Source organism: Hippopotamus amphibius, chromosome 8, assembly GCF_030028045.1.
Source record: "Hippopotamus amphibius kiboko isolate mHipAmp2 chromosome 8, mHipAmp2.hap2, whole genome shotgun sequence".
In the NCBI taxonomy this organism is placed as follows: Eukaryota; Metazoa; Chordata; class Mammalia; order Artiodactyla; family Hippopotamidae; genus Hippopotamus; species Hippopotamus amphibius.
Genome location: NC_080193.1, coordinates 121,756,381 through 121,768,891, shown reverse-complemented (window position 1 = coordinate 121,768,891; position 12,511 = coordinate 121,756,381).

The following is a 12,511-nucleotide window of genomic DNA, read 5'->3' as shown; positions in this document are numbered from 1 at the left end:
AATGCACTCTGAGGCATAGTATTAAGTATAAGGGTTAGTACCCTTTATAAAAATTACTTCAGTTACACATATTAAGAGTGACTTCATTCTAAGAGCTTTGGTGGCACTATGGGAAATATACATGTTATTCATGCATAAAGTTTATTTCTAAGAATCTCATTACCTAAATTAATAAAAAATTATGAAGACAAATAATCATAAAACACAGGAAAATGTAATGAGTCATAGAGTTATTAAATAAAGGACTGTGAGAATTTAGATAAGAGAGATTGTATTTTCAACTACTGAGACTCAGGGTTGCATCTTTGAACAGGTGCCATTTGAAGTGGAATTTGCAAAGTGAATTTAGCAACACAAAGTTTCCGTTAAGTTCATCACAGATAGTGAGCACTAGCTGTGTGTTACAGGATGCTCAGGAGGACTTTTCATGTTATCCCAGAATTGCAGGAAAGACCCAAAGTGAGAGCAAGAGCCTCATAATCTGAAGAAGTTCACCCACTAAACACTTTCCTGCAAAGCTTTCAAAGAAGCAGCAGAATCAGCTGCCTACTTTCATCTCATTCCACTATCTTTCTTCCTTTTAAGGCCACATACATGCAGAGGATTGAAGGATAAAGGAGGGATATTGGCTGGGAATGAGAGACAGGCTACTTTCATAGTATGCGAGGGAATGGCTTCCAAGAGAGTCACTCTGAAGAGTTGGGGGTACGTGCAAGAAGGGATAGCTTCTCATCTCCTTTTAGATGTATGCTTAGGAACAGAGTTCCAGATCTGCTTTTCTGACTATGTAATATTACTTTTACTGATATAAAATTGTCACATAACGTGGTGTAAGTTTAAGGAGTATAATGTGTTTATTTAATACAATTAGATATTCCAATATAATTACTGATGTAGAGTTAGCTAATACCTCTTTTGTGTCACATAACTTATTTCTGTTTTGTGGTGAGAAAAGAGATCGAGGCTCTTAGGAATTTTGATGTTTGTAATGCTTTTAATTATATAATATTTTTATTTATAGTTGACTATAATCATTATTCTGCAGATTAGATCTCCAGGAACTTATTTATCTACTAGCTGCAAGTTTGTTCCTTTAAACATTCCTCTAATCTGTCTATGTAATCCTGAAGAGAACTAAAAAAACATGGTAGAGTTTAGAGATGAGAAGTAGTTTGCTCTCCCATGTTTGGCTGTGTGAATTCCCCCTTATCAAGAAGCTACCAGAGCAGATAGCTAACCCCAGAAGGCTGTTTACCAGGCCTGAGGATCCAGGCAGTAACAGGCGTTGGGATCGACCATGGATGACAAGAACTAAGATGGGTGGAGATGAAAGTGGTTCAGCCAAAGGAGAATTTTCCATGACAGTGAGTCATATAATAACAGGGACCTTCTAAGAACTCAAACATGCGCCTCAAAAGAGAATCAACCACACAGAAGATACTGATGATCAGTGAGTGTTAGCCAAAGAAGCGGCAACAACTTATACACAGAATGTTGTGGCCTCATTCAGTTAAGAAAGCGATGTTTTCCTCCTCTCCATCCTCCCCAACTACCCCCTAACACTAGAGAAGCTAGAAGGCGGAGGAGGAGAGCTTTGAATTATACATGATTTGATTTTTAAACTGGGTTGGACTTTTCACTAATTAAAAGGAACAGGAACATTTTAGATTCCATTCATATGTCCAGAGAAAGAAAAAGGGAATTTGACATAATAGTTTTTTTTTAGCAACTGCATTTTTTAAAGTCCATGTTGATTTCCCAACAAATCGAGATCCTTTGATTTACTCTTTGTGAAAAGAAATATACCATATGTCACATTTCTAGAGATAAACATGAAGTTGAAAAGAATTAATAATAGGAACTTCAAGCCAGATGATGCTGATGAAGAAGATGGTGATGATACTAACAATAGCAATAGCTAGCTTTACTGAGTATCTGTTACATGCCAAGCACCATTCTGGAAGCTTTACATACATATATTATCTCATTTAATCTTTCAAGCTACCAAAAGAGGCAGATATTCTCATTAGTCCCTTTTTATAGATGAGGAAAGGGAGATGCAAAGAGGTTAAGCGACTTGCCTAAGGACACAGATAAAACAAGTGGCAGGATTGAAACCAGGCATTCTGATCCCACGGCACTTGCTTTCAATGAAGTGCACTTTATTTTTACTAGATTTATTGAACACTATACTTTTTCAAAGATATACCTGAAATCCTACGTCCTCCTCAAAGCTATTTTTTCAGTTCCCTATAACCAATCTCTCTGAATTTCCAAGCCCCTTAATGGGCAATAATACCTCCTAGCACTGGGGTTAGTACTTTTTTGTGTTTCCACCCCTATCCCAGGATCCCCCCTCCCTCCTGATATTCCACCTGCCCCTGAATAGCGTGTACCACGCTACAAAAAGCATAGACAAGCTTAATTCATAGATGTTGACTGTCTTTTCTTAACCCATTATTTTGTAGACTGCTGTAGCAAAAATCTGACAAAAAAATCCTTTAAGCTTTAGTAAGAACTGAACTTCTCTCACTACCTATTCTTAGTTAGCAAAATTTAAATACCATTTAGATGGCGGGTATTGCTCTCATTTCAAACATGTAATACTTCTGTAAATCTATTTTTTGAACTAATTTTATGCCTAATAGTCATTCTGCTTTGTTACCAGTAACCCATGTCGCATGACATCCTGGCTCCGCTGGAAAGCTGCTGTCTCTGAGAAATGGTTGGCAAGTACCAAATTTATTCTGCTGCAAATTGTTTTTATAGCAGCCTGATGTTCTTCAATCTTTTCTTAAATTGAACATTGGTAAGAAACAATGTAAACTGCCTTGCAGCTACATTGGATTTGCCATGCTCGCTCTCCACACTTGGAATTAGATTGATGTTTCATTTTACACAAAGGATATTTTAAATAGCTCTGAGTATACCTCCATACTACATACATAGCATATTTCCTCATTATTTTAATATTTCTTCAGTTTTCTCCTTTTAAAAAAAAGAAAAAACGGACAGCAATTTGATTACTCCCTTGGGTCAGGAGAATTTCAGCTCATATTTTCAATGTGCACTCACGACAGGTTTTGCAGAGTGTGCTTCGAAATCGCTGCTGTGACAGGGATCCCTGCGAGCTCATTATAAGGTAGTTAAATCACAGAATCTAAGTATGAATCTCTAAAAGATAACCCTAATTTATGGGTATGTTTTATCAAAATAAAAATATGCAGGAAGAGGAAAACTATTCATGGAAACACTTTTTCTCTGAGAGATTTTTCAAGGCAGCAGTTTCCTTAGCGGAGTTTACCAATCATCAATTCATCTCCTTAAGCACCTTAATTCAGTCTGCTTAGTGCTGTGCTATGACAGTGCTGATGAGCTCTTAGTTTGTCTCTATTTATTACATCAAATGTAGCAGTGACCTTAGTGAAACATCAATTAAGGCAGAAATGTCAGTGCCATACTTTTAAAGATGGACTCAAGTGCAAAATTTCAAAGGTCAACATAATATTTTGAAGTGGGTCATTCAAACCTATATTAAGTGTTAAAAGAATATAACTGGAATCTCTTAATAATTTGATACATTTGAATTTTTTAAACTATAGGATATGCAGGAGTGGCTAAAGTTTAGAAAGTATTTGTTTTTTTTCCAGATGCACATGTGGGCTAGATTTATTTTTTTTTATTTTTTATTTTTTTTGGTCGCTAATGGAGAAATTTATTAATAAATGACTTTGCAAACCTGGCAAGCTATTCCAACATAAAGCTGGAAATTTTTTTCCCATTTTATTTATTTATTTATTATTTTTTTTGAGGTACAGCAAGTTCAATCAATTGTATTTATACACATATCCCCATATTCCCTCCCTCCCTCGATTCCCCCCCGCCCTCCCGGTCCCAGTCCTCTAAGGCATCATCCATCCTCGATTTGAACTCCCTTTGTTATACAGCAACTTCCCACTGGCTATTTTACAGTTGGTTGTATATATATATCTATGCTACTCTCTCACTTTGTCTCAGCTTCCCCTTCACCCCCGGCCCCTGCAAACCTCGAGTTCTCCAGTCCATTCTCTGCATCTGCATCCTTGTCCTTGTCTTGTCACTGAGTTCATCACTACCATTTTTAGATTCTGTATATATGAGTTAGCATACAATATTAGTCTTTCTCTTTCTGACTTACTTCCCTCTGTATGACAGACTCTAGGTCTATCCACCTCATTACATATAGCTCCATCTCATTCCTTTTTAGAGCTGAGTAATATTCCATTGTATATATATGCCACATCTTCTTTATCCATTCATTTGTTGATGGGCATTTAGGTTGCTTCCATGATCTGGCTATTGTAAATAGTGCTGCAATAAACATTATGGTACATGTTTCTTTTGGGATTATGGTTTTCTCTAGGTATATGTCCAGGAGTGGGATTACTGGATCATATGGTAGTTCTATTTGTAGTTTATTAACGAACACCCAAACTGTTTTCCATAGTGGCTATACCAACTTACATTCCCACCAACAGTGCAGGAGAGTTCCCTTTTCTCCACACCCTCTCCAACATTTGTTGTTTCCAGATTTTGTGATGATGGTCATTCTGATTGGTGTGAGGTGATACCTCATTCTGGCTTTGACTTGCATTTCTCTGATGATGAGTGATGTTGAGCATCTTTTCATGTGTTTGTTGGTCATCTGTATGTCTTTTTTGGAGAAATGTGTATTTAGGTCTTCCGCCCATTTGTGGATTGGGTTATTTGCTTTTTTGGTATTAAGCTGCGTGAGCTGCTTGTATATTTTGGAGGTTAATCCTTTGTCCGTTGTTTCTTTGGCAACTATTTTTTCCCTTTCTGAGGGTTGCCTTCTTGACTTGTTTATGGTTTCTTTCTCTGTGCAAAAGCTTAAAGTTTCATGAGGTCCCATTCATTTATTCTTGATTTTATTTCCATGATTCTAGGAGGTGGGTCAAAAAGGATCTTGCTCTGATGGATGTCCTAGAGTGTTCTGCCTATGTTTTCCTCTAGGAGTTTTATAGTGTCTGGCCTTACATGTAGGTCTTTAATCCATTTGGAGTTTATGTTTGTGTATGGTGTTAGGAAGTGTTCTAATTTCATTCTTTTACATGTTGCTGTCCAATTTTCCCAGCACCACTTACTGAAGAGGCTGTCTTTTTTCCATTGTATATTCGTGCCTCCTTTGTCAAAGATAAGGTGCCCATATGTGTTTGGGCTTACCTCTGAGTTCTCTATTCTGTTCCATTGATCTTCCTTTCTATTTTTGTGCCAGTACCATACTGTCTTGATCATTATGGCCTTGTAGTATAGTTTGAAGTCAGGAAGCCTGATTCCACCAACTCCATTCTTCCTTCTCAAGATTGCTTTGGCTATACAGGCTCTTTTGCGTTTCCATACAAACTGTAAGATTTCTTGCTCTAGTTTGGTGAAAATGCCATTGGTAATTTGATAGGGATTGCATTGAATCTGTAAATTGCTTTGGGTAGTACAGTCATTTTCACTATGTTGATTCTTCCATTCCAGGAACATGTATTCCATCTATTTGTGTTGTCTTTGATTTCTTTCATCAGTGTCTTAAAGTTTTCTGCATACAGATGTTTTGCCTCCTTAGGCAGGTTTATTCCTAGGTATTTTATTCTTTTTGTTGAAGTGGTAAATGGGAGAGTTTCCTTAATTTCTCTTTCTGCATTTTTGTTGTTAGTGTATAGGAATGCAAGAGATTTCTGTGCATTAATTTTATATCCTGCTACTTTACTAAACTCATCAGTTAGTACTAGCAGTTTTCTGGTAGCGTCTTTCAGGTTTTCTATGTATAATATCATGTCATCTGCAAAAAGTGACAATTTTACTTCTTTTCCAATTTGGATTCCTTTGATTTCTTTTTCTTCTCTGATTGCTGTGGCTAAAACTTCCAAAACTATGTTGAATAATAGTGGTGAGAGTGGACACCCTTGTCTTGTGCCTGTTCTAAGAGGGAATTCTTTCAGTTTTTCCTCATGTAGAACAATGTTGGCTTTTGGTTTCTCCTATGTGGCTTTTATTATGTTGAGGTTATTTCCTCCTATGCCAATTTTCTGGAGAGCTTTTATCATAAATGGATGTTGAATTTTGTCAACAGCTTTTTCTGCATCTATTGAGATGATCATATGGTTTTTATCCTTCAACTTGTTGATATGATGTATCACATTAATTGATTTGCATATATTGAAGAATCCTTGTATCCCAGGGATAAACCCCACTTGATCATGGTGTATGATCTTTTTACTGTGCTGTTGGATTCTGTTAGCTAGTATTTTGTTGAGGATTTTTGCATCTATATTCATCAGGGATATTGGTCTATAATTTTCTTTTTTTGCGACATCTTTGATTGGTTTTGGTATCAGGGTGATGGTGGCCTTGTAGAATGAGTTTGGGAGTGTTCCCCCTTCTGCAATATTTTGGAAGAGTTTGAGAAGGATAGGTGTTAGCTCTTCTCTAAATGTTTGATCGAATTCGCCTGTGAATCGATCTGGCCCAGGACTTTTGTTTTTTTGGGAGATTTTTAATCACTGCCTCAATGTCCATACTTGTGATTGGTCTGTTCATAGCTTCTATTTCTTCCTGGTTCAGTCTTGGAAGATTGTATTTTTCTAAGAATGTATCCATTTCTTCCAGGTTATCCAATTTATTGGCATATAGTTGCTTGTAGTAGTCTCTCATGATCTTTTGCATTTCTGAAGTGTCCGTTGTTACTTCTCCTTTTTCATTTCTAATTCTGTTGATTTGCATCTTCTCCCTTTTTTTCTTGATGAGTCTGGCTAATGGTTTATCAATTTTGTGAATCTTCTCAAAGAACCAGCTTTTATTTTTATTAATTTTTGCTATTGCTTCCTTCCATTCTTTTTCATTTATTTCTGCTCTGATCTTTACGATTTCTTTCTTTCTGCTCACTTTGGGGTTTCTTTGTTCTTCTTTTCCTAATTGTTTTAGGTGCAAGCTTAGGTTGTTTATTCAATATTTTTCTTGTTTCTTAAGGTAGGACTGTATTGCTATACACTTCCCTCTTAGAACTGCTTTTGCTGCGTCCCATAGGTGTTGGGTTGTTGTGTTTTCTTGATCGTTTGTTTCTAGATATTTTTTGACTTCCTCTTTGATTTCTTTAATGATTTCTTGGTTGTTTAATAGTGAATTGTTTAGCCTCCATGTGTTTGTAGTTTTTACAGTTTTTTTCCTGTAATTGATATCTAGTCTCATGGCGTTGTGGTCTGAGAAGATGCTTGATATGATTTCAGTTTTCTTGAATTTGCTGAGGTTTGATTTGTGACTCAAGATGTGATCTATCCTGGAAAATGTTCCATGTGCACTTGAGAAGAAAGTGTATCCTGTCGTTTGTGGATGGAATGTCCTATAAATATCAATTAAGTCGAGATGGTCTAATGTGTCATTTAAAGCTTGTGTGTCTTTATTTATTTTCTGTTTGGATGATCTGTCCATTGATGTAAGTGGGGTGTTCAAGTCTCCCACTATTACTGTGTTACTGTCGATGCCCCCTTTTATGGCTGTCAGCATTTGCCTTATGTATTGAGATGCTCCTATATTGGGGGCATAGATATTTACCATTGTGATATGTTCTTCTTGAATGGATCCCTTGATCATTATGTAGTGTCCTTCCTTGTCTCTTTTAATAGTCTTTACTTTCAAGTCTAATTTGTCTGATATGAGTATTGCTACTCCAGCTTTCTTTTGACTTCCATTTGCATGGAATATCTTTTTCCATCCCTTTCCTTTCAGTCTATATGTATCCCTTGGTCTGAAGTGGGTTTCTTGTAGGCAGCATATAGAAGGGTCTTGTTTTTGTATCCATTCAGCCAGTCTGTCTTTTGGTTGGAGCATGTAATCCATTTACATTTAAGGTGATTATTGACATGTGTGTTCCAATTACCACTTTCTTAATTGTTTTGGGTTTGTATTTGTAGGTGTTTTCCTTTTCTTATATTTCCTACTTAGAGAAGTTTCTTTAGCACTTGTTGTAAGGGTGGTTTTGTAGTGCTGAATTCTCTTACCTTTTGCTTGTCTGTAAAGCTTTTGACATCTCCGTCAAATCTGAATGAGATTCTTGCTAGGTAGAGTATTCTTGGTTGTAGTTTTTCTCTCTTTCAGGACTTTCAGTATATCCTGCCATTCCCTTCTGGCCTGCAGAGTTTCTGTAGAAAGGTCAGCTGTTATCCTTATGGGTTTTCCCTTATATGTGATTTGTTGCTTTTCTCTTGATGCTCTTAATATTTTTTCTTTGTGTTTAATTGTCGTTAGTTTGATTAATATGTGCCTTGGTGTATTTCTCCTTGGGATTATTCTGTATGGGACTCTCTGTCCTTCTTGGACTTGGTTAATTATTTCCTTTCCCATGTTGGGGAAGTTTTCCACTATAGCCTCTTCAAATATTTTCTCAGATCCTTTCTTTTTTTCTTCTTCTTCTGGGATGCCTATGATTCGAATGTTGGTATGCTTAATGTTATCACTGAGGTCTCTTAGACTGTCTTCTATTCCTTTTATTCTTTTTTCTTTTTCCTGCTCTGTGGCAGTTACTTCCCCCATTCTATCTTCCAACTCACTTATTCATTCTTCTGCCTCAGTCATTCTGCTGGTTATAGCATCTAGAGTATTTTTAATTTCAGTTATTTTGTTATCCATTGCTGTTTGTTTTTCTGAGTTCTTATTAACTGTTTCTTGTACTTTCTCAATTTTGTTTTCAAGATTTTGTATCATTTTTACTATTATTACTCTGAATTCTTTTTCAGGCATTTTTCCTATTTCCTCTTCATTTATTTGGTCTTGTAGGTTTTTTTTCCTGCTCCTTTGTTTGCATGTTGTTTCTTTGTTTCCTCCTGGTAGTCCCAACTTCTGGGGTTGCTTGTCCTGGCGATAGAGGGGTTTATAGAAGACTGTCCAAGCCCCAGACTAATGTCTGAGTGTTGGGTTAAACAAATACTAAGTCTAGGAAACACATACATGTATAAGACACACAATTACTGAATCCATTAGGACATAAGGCTCTGGAAAGACCTGACAGAAGAACCCCAGTATGCTATCAGATATTCAAAGAGAAAATCAACAGAAATTGAAAACCAGAATTGAACCAAACAGAAACAAAAGCAAAAACAAACAAACAAATAACACCTTACACATACAAACACTAATCCAGGGAGATATTGAAAGCTAGGATCAAATATAAAAAAGAGCTAGAGTACCACCAGACAGAATGGAGATTCTCAGAATGAAATTAGACAGTTGTACTAAGAACTAAGATAAAGACAAAAAGCTAATATTAAATACCAAGGCAGTGTGTCATCTGGAGAATAGAGCAAGGAGTCTGAGCAGATCAATAGTGTTGCTTATAAGTATGTTAAGATAAAATAAACTAAAAATGGATGGAAGACAAGGAAACAGAAGAGCGTAGTGTGACTGGAAATATGCAAATAAAAAGAAAGGAATAGAAATGTATAAAAGATAGAGATGAAAGGAAGGTAGGAGAGATATATAGTCCATACTATGAAAAACTTAGCTAGAAATAGAATTATATAAAAAGGCAAAAAAATAAAAATAGAATAAAAAATAGAATTAAAAAATATGTTATAAAACTTGTATATCCTTTAGGACTAAGGTCGTAATTAATAAAGGGAAAAAAAAAGAAGAGAGAAAAAAATACCAGAACTGATCCCAGAATGGACCAGTTCAATAGAATTGATAATAATATTTCTGTTTCCTTAGAGTCTCAGCTGTAAGTGTCCTTCTACTCGCCTTGGGTTTTTTTGCATTATTCTGTGACCAGCAGAGCTTCCTTTATTGTTGGTCTGTAAGCGTTAGTGTGTGGGGAGGGAGAGGGTACAATAGTGGCTCCTTTCCCTGGGAGTGAGTAGCAGTGGCGCACTGTTGTTTCAGTCAGGCTTGGAGGTGCCTGTTGCAGAGGGACGCTGGTGGCTCAGGTGTAAACAGAATGTCTCAGAGTTGGGCCTCTCTCAGGTTTTTTTTTTTTTTTCTTGGCAGCCTCCCTGCTGCCAGAGTTCCAAGGGGTTTTAATCTAGCCCTGCCTGAGGGCCTGAGGGTCCCTGTTATCCCTGAGCACCTTAGGTGGCCCACAGGGGGTCTCTGCACTGCCTGCTGCAGGCGCCGAAAGAGAGAGAGAGGCTATGCCCGCGGCTCCTCCCCCCTGCCCGTGAGCCTGCAGCATCCAGCTGCCATCATGGCCGGGCAGCTCTCAGGGGTGGGCACTCCTCGCCACGGAGCTCTTCTCTCCTGTCCTTTTGGTCCGTCACCTTACTGGCAACAGTTTTTCTCACCCTGAACCAGCTCTCTCGTTCCCACGCTCCCGTTCCCGGACCCTCTGTTCAACTGTGAATCGATGTCTCAGTCCGGGAACACTGAGCTGTGGTGCAGACCCTCCGTGTGTTTCTCACTCCCTCACATCTGTTTAGAAAGTATTGACAATCATCTGATTTTACTTTTACTTGACTGTTGTGTAAATCCTCTAAATGTATAAATTTTACTCTCTCATTTCAAATAGTTATGTCCTATTGATAGTATAGGTTGGAAGGTGGGAAATATAGTTAGTCAGCTGACATTGGTTGTAATACACATAATGTGAACTGATTTTAAGCCCTTTTTTGACCCAGAGTCACATTGTCGTAGATAATTTAGTCATTTGAATAAAGCTGTTGGATTGATTATTTGGGGACTGAATTAGCTGGATTGAATTAAATGGATACTTTTGAATTCTTTATGTCATAGCAGTCTCAAGATGAAGTAAGTCATAAAATTAATTTTATCATAAATTTTAAGAGCCTGCTATGTTCAGGGTTCTTTGTTATGTGTGGAAATAAATATTTAGAATACCCTATTCTTATCTTCAAGAAATATACAACCACTAGGAGGAATAGAAGACAAAAAAAAAAAAAAAAAAACACAAAAAAGAACATTTACTCTAACCTCTGACTCAGTAATGAGATTATTCTATATTGTCCCAAACAAATGGCTCTCCAATCACTGACCACTGCCAGCTAAGTGGCTACCTCGCTGCAATCTATTCTTCTGAAGGTTTGAAACATAATTGGAAAGTTCTTCACTGCACTGAACTATAATCTGTTTCTTTGTGGTTTCTTTCCATTGATTTTTGTTCTGGTCTTTTGAATCAAGTACAAGCCAATCTCTCTTTTGCAGGATAACCTTTTAAATATGTGAAGATCCTTGTGTCCCCATTTGCATTTGATTTATTTCAACGAACATCTTTATTTTCTCTTCCAGCTAAACCCCGCTGGTTTATTCTTTAAAAATATTATGTGGGACTTCCTAGGTGGTGCAGTGGTTAAAAATCTGGCTGCCAATGCAGGGAACATGGGTTTGATCCCTGCTCCAGGAAGACCCCACATGCTGCAGAGCAACTAAGCCCTTGTGCCACAACTACTGAGCCTGAGCCCCTTCACTGCAACTAGAGAAAGCCCGTGTGCAGCAGTAATGAAAACCCAGTACAGCCAATAAATAAATAAATTTATAAAAAACAAAATTTATTTAATGACATTTTGAGATACTTCTCCCTCTTACCCCATTTATCTTCTTCTGGTTGGGAGAAAAAGCCCATGTGGTTTAAAGGTAAAAACTTTTAATATAATAGCATGCTTTAGACTAACACTATAGGAAAACACAATGCTTAGAATGCTTGATATTCTTTAAGGATTTTTCTGGTAAGTCAAATCTTTCAAAAACTTAAAAAGTCTACCCCATCAGTGCTCACAGTCTGGATGTCTGGGTGTTGCTGATGCTGAAAAATGGAAAGCAGTGTTCTCCCCGCTGCAGACACACAGATTGCCCTTTCATTTTCATCTGCAGCTACCATCTAAGAATCTGTTTCATCTCCTCACAGTCTGTTTGACACCTTTAGTCAAAAAGTCACCCCATCTGTGATACTCTGTGCCATATTGTTCTGTCTGCCAGCGATGCTTCCCATCCATTCCCGGCTCAATCACGCCACTTGAAATTGGGCTTCAGTGTCTTGAGAAAGCTTCTCCGTTCTACCTGCTCTTCAGCTGCTGTTTGGACTCCTGTTACTGTATGTTTATTCTGTATCCCTCATGGAGCAGAGGTATATAACCACATTGGCTGCTGTTTTAGACTGATGGCATCAGGAGCTTCTTGGAGATCCCAGATTGTCTCATTTTATGCTAATTCTGGTTGGCTGGTGACATTAACAAATTTCAAAGAATCTTCTACAGCATCAAGGGTATGTCAAAGACATCTTGAAGATCGGGCACAATCACTGCACAGATCTGCATTTGGGTCTGTCCCATGGAATATGATTTTTTCAGTTGATTTTTTTTTCTTGCCAATTAGCAGAGTCCTATAAATCTGGTACAGACGGCAGAGTTCAGTGATAGTTTTCGACTCTCTATTGTTCAAGATAATCTTAGGTCTGAGAAGGTTATTTTCATAGTTTCTAGTTTTTCAGGTTTATTATAAATAACAGCACCAATAACAATGA